Here is a 3771-nt window from a genome sequence, read left to right as displayed (position 1 = left end):
TTTTTTTTTTTTTTTTTTTTTTTTTGGTATCGGGATCAAACTTGGGTCCTTACATTTGTGAGGCAGGCAGTGGAACCACTGAGCTAAATCCCTGGCCCTAGCACAGTGTGTTTTAACATAACTGAATCTGCAATCTCTGATAGCCACCTAATGCTTAAAGCTTGGGCTGCTGTGGCTTATGGGTTATATTAGCCTTTATAGATATTTCCATTTGTATACATTGTATTTATGTACATGTAGGTTTGGCTTAGGGCTATGCTCACATTATTTTCTATGTGTCCATTTATTATGAACAGCAGGCAAGCAGACATTTCACCTCATGCCTCGTTCTGGTCCTCATCATTCAAAAAATAATGTAAGATTTCCATTCTAAATTAAATACATCCAAGGTTATGCTTTTATCAATTCCTTTTTCTTAGTATCTCAAAATTCTAAAGTCTTCTTCCTTTGTCTCAAAAAGGGAAACTGCTGAAAGCATTTCCACCTGGATGTTTAAATTATTTAAGTTGCAGGAACCAGACCTTTTCCCTCCTGAGTAGTTGTGGGTTTTAAAGGCTAAAATTGCTTCATCATGCCAAAGTGAAAGTATGCATAAATTATTTAGTTAAACCTGAGAAAATACAGACTTTTCCCACTGATCTTTCAAGAGCTGTCTACTTAAATTTCAGAAGAGTGGGCAGGATTTTTTTTTTCTTTCTTTTAGAACATTTAAGTATCTGTTGTGTCTTCTATCAGTTGAAATGTGAACAAAATATAATCTTTTTAATTCGAAACTCCTTAACATCCAGCACGTCTATATCAAGCCCAAGGTGCATACTCTGCTAATGAATCAATACTGGTGAGACTCCTCTGGCCTGTAAGAATCATGAGCTCCTTCTGAAAATATTCTTATGAAGCTGTTACAGGTCTTTCCTGATGCTCACATAAAGACTGGGCAGGATTTCTCATGCAGTTTCCAGTCATCCAGCGTTTATATTTCAGTTATAAAAGTATGAAGTAAGGTAATTTTTAAATGCTATAAAAATTTGCTTGACATTTTAAATCTTCCTTTTTTTTCATTAGCTCTAGAAAATAAAAAGTTGTGTGTGATGATGCATGGTGCTTGTAGCAGTGGTGGTGTGTGTGTGTTTGTGTATAACATAGATAGATAACAGTAAAGAAGAATGAAAACAACCCAGAAATATGGGTAACAGAGATTCCTTTTCAAGTGTCTGTAGAGGAAGGCACTCAGTTCTCATGTATATTACAGAATCCCTCACATTAACCTCTGATCTCTAATTTAGTATTAATACTCTCGGTACATTCTCATAACTGAGTAAAGGATGGTATTTATAATTTACTATCTAAACTCAAATCCTGAAAGAAGTATTAATTGAGACAGGGAAAATCAGATTAACAAAAGCAAGTTCCCATATGAGTCATTTAGCACACAACTATCTGTTCATTTGAATCCATTTGAGTTTTACATTCATACAAGTTGGAGATGAGAGTGAATATTGTAGAAGACAGGCACATAATTTTAGTGGCTTTTTATGAAAAACATACAATACTTTTTAAAACTCTTCAAACAGGGTAAAACATTTCATCTCCAAATGACAGATATCACTTATCCCATTCATGTATGTTTAACATACTGCAGGCCCAGTAATCCTCTCAACTTGCTTTCCCTCCAAATTTCAGTGTAGTCGCTCTTGACTTGGCCTTGTTCTCAGCTCCTTCCTTCTTCTCTTACCTGGGTAGCTTCTACTGAATCGGATGAGTGATGATATACTTGTACTTTCATAATGTATCTGCTAAATAGTTAGCAATCCAAGTGTGGACTTTATGTGCTAAGTTGGATTTGTGCCCTAGAGGTGAAGAGAAGAGCACAGAGATAGAATCTCAGGTCAGGAATCAGGTCCGTGTCTAACATTAGGTGATTTAGGGGAAAGTTAGTAAACATTCCTTCATCTCTATTTACTTATCTATAAAGTTGCTGTTCCCTTCAACAGATTGTTATAATAATCCAATGGCAAATGTCCATGAACAGTAGATTAATGCATTCATCTAGGTTTTATATCATCAAACTGCCCTTTTAAATTTTGAAGAAAATGAGTCTCTGGGCATACCCGAGGCTCTAAACGCGGAGAGAGTGTTGAAATTCTACACAGCCCAAGTTTTTCTCCGTGTGTTTCTCTTGGGAGGAATGTCATGCTGGCCAGGACAAGGGTGAGGAGCCCTGACTCATGGTGACTTGTGAGAGCTGGAGCGACTGAAAGTAGACAGGAGGGAAACTTTTTGGTCAGGTGACTTCTTTCTAACTGTAGCAGGTTCTCAGATCCCTGAGCTGGCCCAAGATGAGAGAATGATCAGGAAAGAGAGTCTGGCAGAGCTCGCCCACATCGGTGTCATCTGATTGTGAAATCTGCTGGTTTGCATACTCTTACAGTACTGGAGCTTAAACCCTGGCCGCTGTACCCTCAACTGTACAAGAGCTGGACCTGAGGCTGAGGGGATTGTGTTTGACCAAAGAAGGAGGATTTTAGAGTTACTTCAAGGAAGTCTGTTAAATAAACATACTAATAGCATCGATTATTGAGATGGGGTATATGCAATACATTTTTAAACACTAGCTACACCATATATTGAAAAATTTGCAAAACTTCCCCATTTGAGTCAGTATTAATCATGCTAGAAGTAATCAGAGCTGGTCCAAAAAAGGAAGAAAGTAGATCTTTCGAACTTATCTAATTCCCACTGCAGTTACTTGAGGAAAATTGAAATGAAAGAAGCCAAAAAGGAATTTATGAATATATTTTAAACCTTAAAAATCCCACATACTGATCATTGAATTGTCTGCTTATGATTGGAGCAGGAACAGTCCCTTATTTCCACTCAACTACACTTACATTTTAAATTGTTGTTTCCTTTTCTCTTACATTACTACAAGAGAAAGGAAATGCCTAAGCAAATAAACTCTGTTAAAATAACTTTACAGTTGTGACACAGTTTGACAAAAGCAAAGGAAATTCAGAGTCACTGCTCACACTGTATCCTCAGCTGATTCCAACTGTGGAAAATAAGATGCTTAAAAAAACAATGGAACAAACTTGGGATAGACTCAGTCTTAGAGGCATGCTTCTTAAAAGCTGACTCTGACTTCTCTGTCTAAATTATATAAAAAAGCTGTAATGTACATGTTCATCATAAATCTGTTCAGAATTAAGGAAAAGTATTTGAGTATTTGAGAAAAGTCTTTGCTTGCAAAATGTGTTGCCTTTTTTGTTGTTTTGTTTTTTAAAGATCCTGTGATTCTAATTCAAAGAAGTAACTTCTTGGGCATGAGTAAGCTGCCTTGAAGAATACTTAAGCAATAATAATGGCTTCCTAGCATTTGATAAGATATTAAATTTAGCTCTTTGCAACAATGCTGTGAGCACTACTGCAAGGGGGTTATAAGAGAAAAAAAGAGAGCAAAGCAGTTTGACAAAAATCCCATATTCGCTACCTCTATGCAAATTATAAATGTAACAGAGAGATGATATACTATTTTTATTAAACATATAATATGCTGCACAAATAGTGTTTACATAGACCAGTATAAAGTTAATTCCCTCCTGGGAAGCATTTCTAAAAAATATAAATTGGGTTTTGAGAGTTAATCAATTTGCTTTTTCTCTTTTGGCATTTTAATTGAAACCTCCAAACTGTGTGCTACTTCAAAGTATCAGAAAGCAAATATCAGTTGTGCAGTTATAAAATCAACTCTTAATTTTCTTTCAATGAAGTAGC

General features: G+C 35.9%; 1 protein-coding gene and 1 long non-coding RNA gene across 5 annotated transcripts in view; one reads left to right on the top strand and one right to left on the bottom strand.

Annotated features, from left to right (window-relative positions):
* Zeb2 (zinc finger E-box binding homeobox 2) overlaps window positions 1-3771 on the top strand; it is a 125493-nt gene that overhangs the window by 59939 nt on the left and 61783 nt on the right. The window lies entirely within an intron of this gene.
* The window catches only part of LOC104859982, a 14918-nt gene that overhangs the window by 1487 nt on the left and 9660 nt on the right, over window positions 1-3771 (bottom strand). The window contains exon 2 of the long non-coding RNA XR_779522.1: window positions 1733-1847. This is a non-coding gene — a long non-coding RNA (uncharacterized LOC104859982). The remainder of the gene's footprint in view (window positions 1-1732; window positions 1848-3771) is intronic.

Source organism: Fukomys damarensis, unplaced genomic scaffold, assembly GCF_012274545.1.
Source record: "Fukomys damarensis isolate Sample0158 unplaced genomic scaffold, DMR_v1.0_HiC HiC_scaffold_29, whole genome shotgun sequence".
NCBI classification, from domain to species: Eukaryota; Metazoa; Chordata; class Mammalia; order Rodentia; family Bathyergidae; genus Fukomys; species Fukomys damarensis.
The sequence above is the reverse complement of the archived record's forward strand: the minus strand, read 5'-3'. Positions and strand labels throughout refer to the sequence as shown.